Source organism: Corapipo altera, unplaced genomic scaffold, assembly GCF_003945725.1.
Source record: "Corapipo altera isolate COAL_440 unplaced genomic scaffold, ASM394572v1 0, whole genome shotgun sequence".
Lineage (NCBI taxonomy): Eukaryota > Metazoa > Chordata > Aves > Passeriformes > Pipridae > Corapipo > Corapipo altera.
In genome coordinates this window covers 71,175,467-71,193,397 of record NW_020884872.1, presented here as the reverse complement: position 1 = coordinate 71,193,397, position 17,931 = coordinate 71,175,467, and positions in this window count along the sequence as shown.

Sequence of the window (17,931 nt, the reverse complement as noted above, 5' to 3'; positions counted from 1 at the left end):
TCCTATCCAAAGCAGTCACGATGCACTTATATCCAAATTCCTGACAGTATCATAGCTGGGCAGATTTCCAAGATTTTCGCATAACTGGTGTTTTATAGAACACCACTGACATTTATACAGCTATAAGTTCCAAGGAACTGGAAAAACTGTAGGCCCATTAGTTCATATGCCCATGAAAGACAATGAAATGGACATGAAACAGGAATAAAAAAAAGAAAAGAACATAGATCTACAAAAGATAGGTCACACCAAATAAACCTGACATCTTTCTTCATAAGAGAAAAGCAGTATGTAGTCTCTGTGGGTATCTGGAAAGCATCTCATTAGATGACCAAGGAGAAATTCTCAAGCAGCTTGTAGACAACGGGATTCAGCACAGCATATATGTGAGGGCAGGCTTTGAGGTGGCAGCAGATAACTTGCAGCATTCCTCAGGGACTGGTTATGGACAGAATTTCCTTTGTGGTCAAGGCAGAGAGCAGAACATTGGGATGGTAGGTGAAGGTGTTCAGTAAGTGCACAGGAGGATTGGGGCATTGTAGGGGAAGAAATGGTGGTCTTGGACACTGGACTAGGAGCTCAGCTGTATCAAATGGAAAGTCACAGTCCTGGGAAGATGTGCTAAGAAATTCACAGTAATTGAGTTCTTGTGCTTTAGGAATGGGTAACAGTGAAAAAGAGATGTTTGTGTTTAGGGCTGAAGCTGCCTTCCCCCATCCTGAACCAGTTTCCCATCCTCAGCTCACTTATTAGAACCTCAGAATCATGGAATGGTTGGGAGGGACCTTAAAGATCACCTAACTCCACCCACCCATCCATGGGTGGGGATGCCACTCACTAAATCAGGTTGCTCAGAGCTCCACTCAACCTGGCCTGGAACCCTTCCAGGGATGGAAAATCCACAACTTCTCTGAATGATCTGTTCCAGTGCCTTATCACCCTCACAGTAAAGAATTTCTTCCTAATATTGAATCTAAACCTGCCCTTTTTCAGTTTAAAATCAATGCTCTTTGTCCTGTCACTATCTGCCCATATAAAAAGTTCATCTCCCTCTTTTTTATAAGCTCCCTTAAGGTACTGGAAGGTGGCTACAAGGTCTCCATGAAGCCTTCTTTTCTCCAGTCTGAACAACCACATCTCTCAGCCTATCTTCATAGGAGAGGTGCTCCAATCCCCTGATGGTCTTCATGGCCCTCCTCTGGACTCACTCCAAATGGTCCATGCCTTGTGTTGAGGACCCAGGGCTGGATACAGCCCTCCAGGTGGTGTCTTATGAAGGCAGAGCAGAGGGAGAGAATCACCTTGCTTGACCTACTGGTCATGCTGCTTTTGATGCAGCCCAGGATGTGGTTTGCCTCCTGGGCTGCAAGCACACACTGCTGGTTGTGTCCAGTTTTTCATCCACGAAAGCACCCAAGACTACTCTGCAGAGCTGCTCTCAATTGGCCCACATCACAGCTGGGCACATTATTCTTGCTGGTGCTCCAGCAGGACTCCTCCTGTCCTGGTCTTGTGCTTTAGGATCTGACTGTAGGTGTGAAGAGATAACATTAGAAAAGACAACAAGCTGGATTAACATTGCATTGCAGATATTGCAGTAGCTGTGAGTGCTATTATACTGTATGAATGCTAAAGTACTGCTTGTAAAGTCTCTACCACTGCCTCAATGTGTCTACACACTCACAAATTATATGCTAGGTGAATTTTCAATTAAAGAAACAGATCTGCAATCTAATCTTAGTTACAGGGGAATAAAATACAGAGGAATAATCTCCATTTGTGTTTAAAGATTTCCTACAGCTTTGCACCGCTTCGTTTGAAAACCAAGTCTTGGCCTTTTGTCAAACCTCAGAGAAGGTCCCTGGTGTGAGACACGCAGCCTCCATGCGCTTATAAAAATAATATATTGGCTTTGACCTTGGCACAGTTAAACAAGCAGTTATAACAGTACACAACCTTGAGTATCGCTTTCTTGGCACTGTTTTATCTAGAGTCGTAAAAGCATGAAATGAAGCTGAAGACACGGTCAGTAGATGTCACCCATGCACCAGGCACCAAGCATGCAAACCTCACCCCCATAGCCACCCAAAAAGTTACCTTCCCAATGCAGGCAGGAGCCAAGGCCAGGCAAGGAGGCTTGAAAGGAAGGTTTGCTTCAAATGCAGCCTAGGGATGATGCAGGGATTTTCAGAGGGCAGCCAGCCATGCTAGCCATGCACGGTGACCCTTGCAGCCCATGTGCATCCTCTTACCACATGCCCAGGCAAGCCATGGGCATCCTGAGTGGGGAAAACTTCCGTGACCCATGCTGTACATGGGGAGAGCACCCAAACTTCTGCCTTCAGTTCTGACACCCATGGCATCCATGCAAGGGATGAGCCCTAAAGGGAGGAGATATTACTATCAGCTCTGCTGGGCACAGGGAGACCAGCCCCAAGCAGGGTTCCAGCACCCAGGAAAGCTGGTCTCCACCATCACTTCATCTTTATCAGCATCTTCATCTCTATCTCCTCTCACCATTCCCGGGCTGGAAACGTCCCTGGCAGAGTGTGTCCCTCTGCAACCGTGTGTGCTGAGGGACTTGTGCTCCCCAGCATGGCAGGTGGAGACTGCCAGCCCCTGTTGCTTCTCTTTACACCTGTGTGTCATGGAAATTAAGATTTCAGCTTGTTTTTTCCCTCTGAAAATCAATTGAAAGCAACTTGGTGCTATCTAACTTAATTATTAGTGAGCTCTGAGCTGGCTAATGGTGTTTGTTCAGGCTTTCCGTAAAACATCTAAACCCAAAACCACGTAATCCCACCCAAACCCTGTTCCCAATAGTCTCATTAATCCCAGATATACTCACACTGCTCAGTCCCTGCATTTTTACTGCAAAATGTATAGAAATAGTCACGCTTACATGCTGGTCTGCTTATCACTAGGTCATGTGGGCACAGCCCAGGGTTTTGCTGCTGCTCTATTCTGGCAGAAGGCAACTGCTTTGGCTGAGCACCTCCTGCCTTGTGCTGGTGTCTGGGGCTGGCAGCGAACTTGGCTGTCTAACCAACTCTCACATTTTTCTAACTAGTAATGATTCTTGAGCACAACACTGGGAACTCCCAGCCTAAAGAAATGGAAACAAAACCAGTTGGATGTACCAGTGGTTCTGACTGGGTTTGGGTTTCGTGTGCTGACCAGAAGATTGGGGACCAGGAGTTCCTCATAACCTGTGTGGAACTCTGTGCTCTGGTGTGCCAAATCATGGGCTTTTTAATCCATCTCTCTGGTTTATAAGAGCCTAGGTATTGAAATACAGGAAGAAAAATCTGAGTTTAGGAAAGAAAATCAGTCAAGCTCTGTGAGATGTGATCATCCCTAAATATAGCCAATGGACCAAAGAACATAATTGATGTTTCTAAGATTTTTTTGTGTGTCAACCAAATAGAAAGAAGATTTTCTACCCTGCTGACTCTAGTCAAATAATCCCTCCAGGATCCCTAATCACACACATTGAAGGGAGCAACCAGTTATATGTTGGCTGCAACAGGTTGCTGAATATAATTTTTTCTAGACAGAATAACAGGTTTTGGAAAAAAAAAGGAAGAAATATTACTCTTCTGACCTGTATGGCAGAGCTAGATTTCATCTCCAAAATCAGAAGCTTTGGAAGAGGAAAAGTTCACTTTGTTTTCCCAACAGGAACAATAAATTATTAAGAGAAATCAAATTAATCTGATGGAGCGGCTTCAATCCTGCATCTCCTTGCAAGGGTGCAGGAGCTCCCAAATGGTTGTGCTTTCTGTGGGTGCCACTAGATAATGATTTCAAAGCAGAGTACCCTTTGGTTCGGTGCCACAGAACTTTCAGGGGGGCTTCTAGGAGGAGGAGGAAAACGAACAGTTTTTACTGTCACGCTTTATGTATGAACAAACTTAGTGGAGACTACCTTCCTTGAGTACAGGTAGGAAAATGAGGAGAGGGCCATTTCTATATACTGAAACCCAGCAAATCCAGGGAGGTATTCAGGGTTCAAAGAGCTGCTGTCTTGCAACCTCTTCCTTGTTGCTTGCTGAGCGCTTCCCCCAGCCGGTGCTCCTGAGGTGGCTGACCCAGCTGTGGGCAATCCCTGAGTCCTCAGGGCTGCTCCACCTGGTGTCTTCCCTTGGACACTTGGTTGGACCACTTAAAAGGTCATTTAATTGCTCTTTGCTTCAATGAAAGATTCTTGGCCGGGCCTTCAGCCAGCTCTCCCATTGCCTGTAATTAATAAAATAGTTTTCCTTTTCAATAGTAGAACTAATATCTTTACCATTCGTATGTACTGCACAGAATATCTTGAGCTATGGGAGAGGAAGATGCAGGCACCACCCCACATCTGTGCGGTGTGCTGTGGGCCAAAGTTGTGCTGTGACTGACACAGAGATAAAACCACTTATTAAAATAATGAATGTGGCAGCAGGCACGATGTGAGGCACGAAGTTGTGCTGGGGCTCACAAGCCAGTCCACAAAGGCCTCTAATGAGCAGGACCTGAGGTAATTTCCACGAGGTGGGGCTCTGTCCACAAATTTTGCAGCTTTTACTGCTCTCTTGAAGTTGTGTGCAGCTTCTCCTTCTGAAGTGCTGAGGATGGTGGCAGTGGTCCTGGAGATGAGAAGGAAGAAACATGGGATGAAATTTTCATGGGCCAGTGATTCATGGGGATACTCAGCATGAGCCCCCTTTAAGGTGCTGACTCCCTAAGTGCTCAGCACCTCCCACCCCTGCAGCATAAGCCCGGGGGCAACTCAAACCTGCGCCCAAAATCTGAAGCACTTTTTGCGAATAATAACACTGAGTTTGTCCTTGGAGGGGCCTGTGGACACCAAATCCTGCCACATGCTAAACACCTTTCCACCTCAGGTATTGAGAATGTTTGGTCAAGGCAAGATGCTTTTGCAAAAAGGTTTTCCTAGCAGGAATTATTTGCTTCAGGTGGCAGTCTCACAGACACAGGCATTTTCCCTATTTCCCTGGACTTGATACCAGTCATGTTAACATCCTAGTAAACGTGTTTTATTTCAGCTACATTGCTTGTAACAGTATTTGAATGAATTACAGTTCGTTTGCTCTGCAAACGGCATTTACCTTTCCCAGATACAGAGCAGCTGTTCCCTGTACATTCTCGCAAAGTCCTTGTTTGCTCAGACTTTTGTCAGCAAATACACCCCCCTGAACAAGCCACTTGCTTTGACTTCCCAGCACTGATAGGGGAGTTGTAAGTCCTGCAAGACACCTTCATCCTTGCCTTCCCCTTTTATTAATAGGCACCTGCCTTCGAGACGGCGCCAACAAGGCTTTGCTCATTCCATCAATCATGATCCTGGGGTTGACCCAGTCTTGCAGAAGTGTGAAAGAAAGAAGCAGACATTATTAATTCTTCCTGCAGTGAAAGCTCTTCGATAATACAGCGCTGACACTCACTATGTATCCCTACCAGCACAAACACAAAGGTCACCACCTCCCAAGTCAGTACTCAACAGAAAACATCTCCCACACGCCTCCCACATGCATAACATCATTGACTGCCACCCAGATGAAATCATGGTCTGTGGGAAACACTAAAGTAGTGGTGCCTGTTGTGATGGTGGAGCCTCAGGGGCTGCCCTGATGCCAGCAAGAAGGGGTGAGGGAAGAGCAAGGGCAGGCTGCGAGCTCCACAATGACAGGGGTTTCCAGGCTTCTACATCAATCTGCAGGAGCCAGAACATTCTGCAGGTACACTCATTTCAATGATGCGCAAGCACATGTCCATCAGATCTGGCTGTGAGATGCTGCCAGTTTGTCTTGCAGGTGGTGAAGCAGCCTGGACCCTTGGAATCTGCTGAACGAAGGCTGTCTGTGACTTCCAGGGCTTGTGGACCTCTGTTGCAGAGCTGTAAGATGGAGCCCAGGCTATGGGGGAGACAGAGCTCTGACGTCCAGGAGAAACGAGCTTGAGCATGGATCCTTTATGTGATGTGTTGGTGTTACCATGGGAGGTATGGAAATGCTGACAGGTTGGTGTATGCTGGAGTCCTCATGGCTAACACACGTCTTGCTGTGCACACAGGAGCCTGCACTCCTAATTCTAAAACTGGCCTTCCAGTCTCATTCATATCTACCAGCACTTAAGCCTGAGATACAACCTTTGAGGAATATATTGATCCAATGGCAGGAGAAGGGATGAGTTACCAGAGGGTGTCACTGGCTCCACAGAAGTGTTGTCTTCATACAGCTCCTGAAGAGAAAAAAATTTCGTGGATATGTGTGTGTAGGGAGGAAGATACAGAAAAGTGAAGAGGGCAAAGACAACCACCAGGGGCTTTTCACCTCCATCTTTCACCATCTGACAAGTGGTCCTGAGATACACGCTGGATCTCCCAGAGAGGGCCTTCTCCTCTCTTCAACCAAGGTCAAAAACTGCTGTTCTGGACACCTCTGTGAAGAATCACTCTAGCTTCACTGACAAGTAAGGTGAAGTATCCAGCCACTGGTTTCCTCCATTTTTCAATCTACCATTCAGTTCTGACACAGAATATTTCAGTTTTAAGGTGGACAAAGCTGTAATACCAAGCAGGGCTTCAGATCATCTACTATGGGCATCCTGTTAAACTGAAATTCAGAGCATGTGTTGGACCCTGTTTCTTACAAAGTCTGAGATATAGGTGGCTCTGAGAGGGGTGAATCAGAGCATTGATCACCATCCATGGTAAGAAATTGTCTTCAAACTGCTCATTAAAGACTGCAGGGAGTCTTGCAGGTCTGCAGAGTGGGTGGTCTGGCTCACTCATCACCCTTGCGTGTTCATGCATGACAGTAAAGCAGCAAACACTGCTATAAAGGACCTGCCCAAAATGTTAGAGGGAACCTGGGGTAGAGCTGGCAACTGCACTTTCACCTCTTAAGCCCCACTCCATGCCTTGGCCTGAAGACCATCATTCCTCACAAATAGTTGTGTCTAATGGTTGAATGATGTACATGAAACCGCCTGAGAGAGGAGGTGAGATGCTGAGTGGCCTCAGACTGACACAGCCCTGTTGCACAGTTTCACTAAAGTGCTGCACTGGAGGCTGAGGGACCCAGGTGACTGAGGTGTGTGTGCTGGAACCGACCTCCTGAGTAGCACAACACATGGTTTAAATGAAGGCCCTGCCACAGTGTATTGCTCGTGAAGGACCCTAGTTTGACAGTACCGAGGATGGACACTGTCTTCTTACAGAGAGATCAAGTGCAGGTCCTGACTGTGGCCAGCCTACCCCAGCTGGCTACAACTGGAGATTTGGCTTTCATCTTCCTAGTCCTAAGGAGCCCACAACTTCTGCTCTCAGGGGCAGGTACACCTCCAAACTCACACACCTGTAGTCCTCTGACCCCAACCAGATCTGCCAGATGCTCAGGCCAGCTCATGTTTCTTTGAAATGTATTTAAAGACTTCGTCACCATCACAATCAAGATGTTGCCTAAAAACAGAATGCAATTTATTACTATGTCCACATTTGCATGCCTGTTGCAACTAATTTAGCTGGCCCCAGGTTCCTTAGAGAGCGAAAGCAGGTGTCCTGACAGATGAGTACTTGGAGGGATCTTCAAGGGCAGGTCTAGCTTTCAGGCAGATGCAGGAGATCTGCACCAAGCCTATTAGAGTTTAAGACGTGTTTGGACAATACTTTCAGGGCCATGATATGATTCTTGGGGTGTCCTGCACAGGGCCAGGAGTTGGACTCAATGATCCTGATGGATCCCTTCCAACTTGGCATATTCTGTAATTCTACAATTCTGGGTCTACCATTCCATATAGTCAATACCCAGTGAATCTTCAAAGAATGCATTATTTACCTTCCTCCAAGTTTCCTGTCACAGGAGATCTCCACTGCCTTTTAGCTGCAGGGCTAGTTGTAGCTGCCTTTAAACTTCAGAGGGGATGAAGGCAAGACATGGTTCTCTTCCCGGAAAGTGCCTGCAGCAGCTCCACCCTCTGAGCTGGTTTGATACTATCTGCAGTCATTTAAGCAGACATTGAATGAGTAAAGACTGTTATACATCAACCATGCACTGAAAGACAGAGCAGGAATGGTATTTTACTTCATTGCCAATGTCTTGAACTATTGTTCCTGGCTTATCCTGGTCAGGGGACACATCTCCTTGAAAACAGTCAGGCACAAAGCTGTTACACTTGTGGTTCATGCTCTCAGCTAACTCCACAGTCATGTCCAGGTCCAAGAGTATTAATCTGGACTGTTTATAACTGGTCAAGGTTATCTGAGACACCTCCTCTGACAGTGATTCATTGAGAGATGAGGATGTGGTGTTTATGACAGACCCGGATGCAGACAATTTGCAGGTAAGGGCTGTGGTGCTGTCTTAGGAGTCAGGCTGAGCTCAAAAGTGCTGAGGAAAGAATGATAAAGGGTTTTTTCTGCACTGATCGTCCAGTGCCAGGAAGAAAACAGTGGTGACTGCCCCTACCCAAGGGAGTGGCTGAGCTAGGTAGCTTGGGTGGAGCTTGAGCTGCTATCCAGAGCCATTTCTCATTGGATAGTCATGTTTCAAAGCAGCTGGGGTCAATAAAAAGGGATAATTTTTGCTATCTGATGGAAGCTGAGTAACTTCAACCCAGTTCCTTTGGGCAAGTGTGTACCACCACCGCTAACATCTGCAGGCGATCCAGCTGGCTTTTCACACAGGTGGAGGCTTGTAGCTTGTAGCTCAAACTTACCTGGGACCCCCTCAGGGCTGGAGCGTTTTAGCAAGGACTTACTCTGGTTCATATATCTGAATCTGTCAAAGGGTGTTTTTGAAGCAGCACAGTGAGGTTGCATAAAAGTCATGTGGCATCTTTTGATGTATTGAAAGGTTATCTCAACTGGAAAGCTCTCACTTGGTGCATTTCCAATTAATATACTCCTGTACAAGTGCTACAACATTCCACTAGATGTAGTCTAATTTTCTACACACGTTGGTGTCTTTTAAAGGAAATTTGAGTTCAACATTAAGAGAGATTGTTGCCTGTCTTTATCATCACTGCATTCTGACTAGGCAAACTGAGCACCAGAGAGGCATTGGAACCAAGTGACCATGCCAGAGAAATGGAGCCAATCATAGTTTAAGGCTGTATCAGCTGAATCAAAACATCTACAAAAGAGGCACAAAACCTGCTTATCATGCTATCGCTTCTTATCAGGCTGGGATTTACTTTGATGCAGCAACTCAGTTCATCACAATAGTCAATGGTGGATAAAGCGTGGGGAACGTGGGGACAGTCACATTAGCTTAGAAAGGTCTTAAAATGAACCAATGAAACCAGAAAAGGAGAATGACAAATTAAGGAAATGCAATAGGGAACACAAACAGTTTGCATGGTCTTTCGGAGAATTATATTTACCGAGTAATCTTGGTTATCTAATGCACATGGGCAGGACACACCTCTTATTATGTGTCTGCACAGCAGCTGGATAAATGACAGCTAAATATCATTGATGATAATTTTATATTAATAACTGCAAGCATAAAAGCAATAGAAGATGAGGTCTTCATGTAAGAAATCTTTTACAATAGCAACTGGCAAAGTTCAAAGTCTGTTGTTCACAAGGATTTAAGCACCATTCCACAGAATATACGGAACCTATATAAGATTGATGTTAACTTACAACATAGCTGCAAAAAAGTTAAAACGTGTACCAAAAGCTTTCAATCTAAAAAGGAATAGGATCCCCCCTATAATGGAAAGGAAATAAATATTTTTCACTCATTTTGGAAAAAAAAAATAAAGATTACTTTTTTCTAATAAAGTTTGGTAGTTCTGGATTGTGAATGTTTACACAGAATAATTTAAGTCCAGTAAAGAACTTTGATGAGCAGAGAAATGCCAGATAATTTTTATCACATAAGTGTGGTGGCAGAAAATATAAAAAATATGGCTATTTTTAATTATTTTCTTGGTTTTGTACAACATCATTTGTAGAGAGTGGCTATCAAAGGATATTTCAGAGACATCACAATAGCAATCTCTGAGCTCATCTGTTGATCTGTAGCAGTAAACAAGTGTGGTTACATATTTATTATGTGGTTTTCTAAATGTGGGAAAAGCTTTCCTGGGTTTTCAGTAGGTGAAGAATTGTAGTTCCTATGCATAGATTTGTCCAATCTATTCACAGACTTTTTCAGCTCCCAAAGTAATTCCTGCCTAAAAATTTAACGTTGGTACCAAAAGGAGACAAAGACACAACTGAGGGGTTTGAGTCTTTAGTACGAAGGTTAAAAACTGAGAAACTTTATCATCCCTGTCCTTCCAAAATCTGACATATCCTGATAGGGAACTGCATAGTTCTCTGATCTGCTGGTTTAAAGAGAAAAACACCAATCTGAATGCAAGATTAGGTGTAAAACACATTCTAAATAGAGCACTGTGTCTATTGCTTTCCTGTGTAACAGAAGAAATAATGTAGTGCTTGGGTGGTCCTCTGAAGACAGTCTAGGAAGATGCTTTGTAAGAAGGAGAGCTAGATGATGGAATATCAAGCTGTTATTTCAGGATGCCATGGGCCTTCTTGGCCACCTGGGCACACTGCTGATACGTGTTCAGCCACTGTCGACCAGCAACCCCAGGTCCATTTCTGCTGGGCAGCTTCCCAGACAGTCTTCCCCCAGCCTGTAGTGCTGCAGGGGGTTGCTGTGACCCAAGTGCAGGACCCAGCACTTGGCCTTGTTGAACCTCATAAAATTGGCCTCAACCCATTGATCCAGCCTATCTAGATCCCTCTGCAGACCCTCTGCCTTCCAGCAGATCAAGACTCCCAGTCTGTCATCTGCAAACTGCCTGAGGGTGTCCTCGATCCCCTCATCCAGATAGTCAGTGAGTGTATTAAACAGGAGTGGCTGTAGTACTGACGCCTGGAGAACACAGGTTGACTAGTGCTGAGGAGCAATGGAAAACCAGACCAGTTCTCCTGCATTAATGGCACTGGTTTCCCCCCAGGGAGATACATGAGACACCCTGGAATCAAACGCAGTGCCTTCCTGCATCATTTAAAAACCCAGCTCAGATGATGTGATAGGCATATAGCAGTGTCTGTGTACCTATTCCCAGGCACATGGTAGTCTGTCCATCCATAGGAGCTGTAGGGAAAGCCCTCTCTCTGGCCCAATGTCCCCTGCAGAGCAGAGGAGGGTTTGTCTGGTGCCATGAGCAGATCTGTCTTGCCCAGGCCATGAGGGCAGGGCTCATGGCAGTGGTCAGCCACCAACATGCAGCATGGCTTCTCTCCCTGCTTGCATGTCTGAATTTCCTTCAAGAGTGTGTTACAGGGTGCTGGGAACCCACCTTTGGTCCTGACAGTCAGGACATCCCCCATGTAAAACCAACCCAAGAACAAGGGAAAGGGAGCTTTAGCACATGGTGGGTGGCTGCCAAACCTGCTCCAAAGCACAAAGAGGAGGTTATACGCTGGGATTTTCACAGGAGTCACCCTCAGCTTCAGGTCAAGGGATAATCCCCAAACTCATAGAGAAGGATCTTTGATAGCTAGAGTTATAATTCCACATATCTGTGCCTTAGTTACTATGAACAGTTCCAACCGATGGCTTTTCCTGGTCTTGGTATTGATGGCAACTAGAGGCATTTCAGAGACATGGTTACGCTGCATGGGAGGTGCTGGAGAGAACAACACTCCTCTCACAGACTGAAGACTGATATAGTCTCACACCATATAATGACACACACAGATCACTGAGTGAACTTGAGCTGGAAGGATATGAAAGATTCCTATTTCTTCATATTGCCTCTGCTTGTGATTTAAAACATTTCAAATAGCTCTTTACTCTGATCGTATTTTTCTCATTCTAGGTATTCCTGCATGTACTTGAGCCCTGGAAATGATGTGTTCAGGTTTTTCATTTTTTTACTAGCTAGTAAGTGTTGACCCGTGGATTTACACTTCAGTTTGAAGTTAGGCTCTTAACTTTTAGATACTGTGGAAATGGGACCTCCTGACATGGTCTGTGTCCTTCACAGAGCATCAAACTGCTTCTCTGGAAGTGAAGGAATGTGGCAGCCCAAGGAGTTTTGCCTCTGAAGTGCAATGGCTTCGTTCCCTGTTTGCTGTGTCAGGTGCTTGATCCATTGAGGGATCATAAAAGAGATAAGTGACTTGCCCAAGGCACATTAGAGTCTGAAAGATAACATGTCTTTTATGCAATTAATTTGCTTTCAGACAACTAATAAACATTGATAAATATTGGTCCAAAGAGAGCAATAAAATAAGCATTGTGATTTGAACTGTAAATTTTTGACTACTGTAAGCCTGCAGGAAGATCACAGACTGAACCAGCTAACATCCCACTGACAATTTGGGAAGTGCCATATGATTCAGTGTGGAATGGTTTCTTGCAATTTGATCCTTCATTTTTCTTCTTCTCAAATGCATTTTTGTAACAACTTCAAAAGAAGCTTATCCTGTATCATGCAAACAAGGAAATAAGCATGGCCTGTCCAATGCACTGTTCCTTTTCACTGTAAAACTGCTTTTGACAGTAACACCAGCATCACTCTGGGGTAATGTACTGAGTAAATTACACCCACAGGAATAACACACTTTGTTTGAAGACAGCTGTATTAAGTTGTGTGAGCTCTGCACTTTGTGCATGTCGAGTCTCATGGTGGCACAGCATACAGCCAACAGTTTTGTGGTTTGCTCCCTCCCTCCTGGACACCCAGCTCCTGGCTGCAAACAGGGACTTGACCACTGCAGGAGTCTGGGTCCTATCCTGCAGCCCTGGAAGTGAGTTCCCAAAAGTTTCCTGGGTTGTAGCAATACATAATGAAGCCTTTCTAATGCAAGGCAATTGTGCTCATAGCCCTGGAGGTTAAAGACCTTTACCACACCCTGTCCTCTACCACTGACTTTCTCTGAGCTGGAATACAGTGTGACATCACTAATGTCTCATGGTGGCCAGCCCATCTTTGGCCCTTTGGCTCATCCAAACTGCCCTAGCTCTCACCTGTCTTGGCTATAAGGGCTTTAAACATGAAGCTATTTTCTTGCAATTCAGCAACTGAAACAATTTAGCAGTAAATTCAGCAGATATCTGCAAGGTCAGGCTTCTGTCCTACAGGGCAGAGCCCAGGGCAGCTCCCACTGAACCCAGCACATCGCAGGCCACCCTCTCTAGCCATGGAGCAGACCATGCAGATGCACACTGTTATCCCATAACAGGTTACAACAGCATAGGGGTAAATACATTTGCCTCAAAGAAGCACCCAATCTTCCTCAGTTTGCTTTTGTATTAGCCCCAAACCTTGCAGAGCCATTCAAGTCAAAAGGGCAGCAGTGTTTCAGACTTGAATGGGGCACGCAGAGCAAGCATATTGTGAGACACTTGGAATATACTGAGTTTCCCAGAAGGCAAGATAAAATGGAGACTTGTTGAAGCTAGCCAGTGTGGCAGCTGCCTTTTCCTCACAACATATGGTTGATACAGTAAAGCTTCTGTTTGAGAGTAAGAGAGATAAAAAATAAGAACAAAGTCTGAAAACATGTGAATTGAGAAGCTTCTCAAGAACCAAGCTGTGTAAACAGAGGATTTTTATTAGCTCTAGTTGAAAATACAAGGAAGAAATTGTTATTTTGATGGGGATGTGCGTGCAGACACAACTAAGCAGAGAGAAATTCCAGAAGTGTTGGAAAAACATGAACTAGAAAGAAAAGTGTAGACTGCAGGCTGGAGGATGGCGTAATAGACATCAACACAAGACTCATTCCCTCAGGTAACCCAGTGTCTGTGTTGGTCACTGGGGTTTGTTTTGTTTTGTTTTGGCTTGTTGTTTGTTTTTAATTTAAATTAGTCAAGAGAATTGTACTGCAGAATTGCCTTACTCTTCCCTGTCCTGGTGACTGCATGAACACACCCTGCTCAGGCCAGAGGTGGCAACCTGTTTCAGGCTGCATTTGACATGTTCCCCTGAGAAGTTGTGGACAAGCAAAATCTGCTAAGTGATGTATTATCAGGGACATCACTTTATTAGGGAACATCAGGTTTTGGAGTTGAGGTACTTTGGTATGTTTATCAAATAATACCCAATCACTTATATTCCCATTCATACTGATCTGGATGGATCCCCGTATCAGTCAGGGCATCACCCTCACTGCTACCCCAGTAACGATGCTCCTGCACTTTTCATTCCCAGGGCTCCAAAAGTACGCAAAACCTGGAGGTGGCTGTGAAGTGCATCAAGTCAACTTGACCCCACCAAGCCACTCTGGGCTTTCCCTCAGAAAAATCACAACTGCCTTTCAGAGACCTTCCCACCCAGGGTAACATCTTAGAAAGGGGGTTTCCTCTGATACAGGCCACCAAAGAAAATACAGTCATTACTGTACATGGAAAGAAACATATAAAAACCCACAAGGAACTAGGATGGAGGAAAAACTCCTATATATCCCACTTCATTAGCTTAATTTTATTCTTTGCAGAAGAGAAAGTCAATCGGATGAGCTTGCCTAGAACATCCAGCAAGCAAACAGCCCTTGAATGGCTGCCGAGGACCTTGTCCCGGTCAGCAGCTTTGCTGCCAGCCTACCCTGTGGCAGCTGTGCGCTACTCAAGCGCCTGTGCAGAGTGAGACCTGGAGAGTAAATGGTTCCCCACATTGGTTTCTCCACTGGAAATGGAGTCTTCACTTAATGATGCTTGAAGCTACCATCACCTAGAGTGGCCAAAATATGATTTTTGGATGTGTGGAGTTGTTTGGGGTGTGTGGTTTTTTTGTACTTAATGTTTGTTAGTTTAGAGGTTTATACTATTCTGTCAGGTTCATTTGTTTGCACGGGGATTGAGGCCATTGCCTGTGATCTGTGGGGTGCACTGTAGGTCCTTTCTCATCCCACACTCCCCACTGCCTCCTCTAAGCACAGCACAGCTGGAGTTATGATCTCACACACCTTGGGGAAGGGCAGGTAAAGGAGTCATGCCAGGAATTGGGTACTGCCACACTAAGTGTGGCTGTGCCTAAGGGTTAAACATTCCCCTTCCTTCGAGAGGGAAGTCATGTACCACCATCTCATGCCTGCAGTTGAGTTTAGGCCTCTCTGCAGAAGAAAAAGTGACATTTCAGGAGGACAAGCAGAGCACCCGCATGGGAGCCTGACAGTGTAGCCCAGGAGTGAAGTAATTTTCCTGAGAGAAGTGGAAGGTTTCTGGTATGGCTTGTATTGATCTGCAATCCTCTGAACATGGTCTGCAGGACTGAGGAACAAGGAAGAGGGACTGGACCTGCAAGTAGCTACTTTAATATACCCTTTGTGTACCCTATCTATGGTTAAAAAATGGAGAAGACACAGCATGTTCCCAAGAAGAGGTCGTTTGTTTTGAGTAGCCCTTGCAAAGACAGGCCTGGCAGAGGTCTTGACAAACACTGAGAGGATTCCTGTTCCACTTCTGAAAGTGGAACTTGTGCACCTGCACAAAGCTGCGGGACTGAAGCTGAAACTAAGGATAAGAAGCTCTGAGCTGTGCAGTGCAGGTCAGGCTGGGTGGTTTGCAACATTTGTCTAGCCTTCGAAACCTGTGAGCATGTTTAAGAAGAAAGGTGGAATTAGGCTTTGTCCAGTTAATTGCACAGAAGCAATGATGATGATAATTGTAATAACACCACAGTCTGCTTCTTAGAGACACCCAGCATTGCTTGTTATGAGAACCCACCTCGGGAGCCAGTTAATGCCGAACCGACACATAGCAGACTTACGTGATGGCAGAGAGGCCGCAAATGGCCTCGTGCCCCAGGTTCCTTCATGACGTCTTTCCTTGTATCCACTGGATCAATTTTATCTGAAATGTTTGCTGCCCCTGAGCAGTGAGGGGGTAGGAATGCTAAAGATAACTCTGTAAACAGAGAAGGCATGGAAGGGTCAGAGCCCAGGGGAAGGATCAATATGTTGTCTTAGCTGAGGAGATGAACGAATAGTATCTAAGGGACAGGTATCACCAAAAGAAAAAATAAGGTGTTTTCTTTCTTTAAGAGAAACTACAGATGATTTTTTTGCCTGCATGAGACAAAAGTGGAGATTCCTGCGAAAATCTATAATAATAACAGGAAATAATAACAGTAATAATATTTATAGCAGTACTACTATTCCAACTAGTAATAATAATTATAATGGTAATAGTAATTCAGACATGCCCCTACAGAAGACATGAGCAGGGTGTGGGTTCCTGCCTGTTGCCTTTGGAGCTGTAATGCAGTGTCCTTTCAGGGATGTCCCATGCAGACTGCAAGGGTTTGCACAGACATAAATGCTGACTTTCTGCAGTACCCAAACAAGCTCCCCTGTTTCCTGGCATTTGTAGCCATCTCCCCTTTATCCCCCTTTGTTGCCTTTCCTTTGTCTCACAGCTCCCAGCTCCCCACCCGGTGTGGGTCCCAGGCTCTAAACCCATCCATGATTAAATGGTCAAAGCCAGTATCATGTGAGGTGGGAGAGGCTGCAGGGTCCAGGGAAGGTACACCTGATGCCATCCAGTTTGGGGTGCAGCATTGCCTCTGCAGGGAAAGAAGGGGGCAGGAAGAAGAGTGGAGCAGCAGGGCTGGAGTGTCCTGGTCTCACTGATCAACTTCTGGGACTGGGAAACAAACAAAACATCCATCTTTTGGAAGAGCAAGGAATTTCAGGTTCCCTCTCTGTTAGCTGGGTGCCAAGATGTTCTGCTCTCTGATGCTCAGAAACACTGTGTCTGCCTGGGCTCCTCTTCATTGCAGGGGTCTCTGCCTTGCACAGGGTCTGTTTCTGAGGACGGTGTCCTCAGCCCAATGGCCTTTCCCAAACCTTGTTGACCACACTCCTAAAGCTTTTCCCTCATAGTCTCTCCTCTTCTTGCAGCTAGGCTCTCCTCTCCCCAGGGCCTCCACTCCTGCACAGTGCTGCTGCCCCTCCTGAAAGCCCCAGCTCTGATGGCAAAGGGAGCAAGAGTGCCATGGAACATCGACAAACAGCCACTCTCCAGGTCATTTAGCCACCACTAATCCATACTGAAATAATTGCTTTAATACCAAGAGGGTCTATGTTTTGTGTTTCGCATTTAAGAACTTGATGAAGTATCAAGGCAACAAGTGGCTGATCGCCATTTGGCTGGGCATGGACTCCCAGCTATGAAGTCATCACTGTCCTTCCAGCTGTTTCTTTTTTTTCTGCCCCCTCCCGCCCTTGCCACCCTTTGTGACAACAAATCAGATTTTCCATCAAGGGTTTCTCCTGCCTGCCTGTCAGGTCCTCCTTCCCCTGCCCCATTTGATTAACTGGCAAGGCACCAGCACATGTAGCAGCAGACACCACATCTGCTGACAAAAGTGCTTGCTTTTTCCATCCTCAGCTCTGTAGTACGGTACTGATTAAACAGGTTGGGTACAAAACAGGGTTAAGGCTTCTTTCAGATATCAAGATGCTGTTTTCCCCTCCAATATTAAACCCTGTGGGAAGGGGCTCACTGATGCAATTCTGTGAGGTATACAGTCATCGATGGTGGGAGAAGGGCCTATCTTGCTCTCAAGGTGCTGGAGAAGTACTCGAAAGACTGTGTCCATCAGCTCTCCAGCACTGGCTTGGGCAGTCACCCTGACGTGCCTCTTGCCAGGCTGCCTCTCTGTTGTGCTGCCTCTCCAGGCACTAGTTCCCCAAAAGGGGAAATTTTTTCCTCAAATGCATGTCTTGCTTAGTGGAATTGGAAGCTCACTGTCTTGGGTACTGCCTTCTCTGGGCTCCCAGCTGGCTGGAAAGCCCTAACACTGTATCAGCATCCTGCTTACCAAACTGCACATGTAGGTTAATGCATGTGTTGGTGCCTACGCTTCAGTAAGTGTCTGGTCAAGAGCACCTCTCCTCCTGCATCCATCCTTTTCCCTCATCCCATCTCCACCAAATATGGGAGGAGAGAGTGGGCA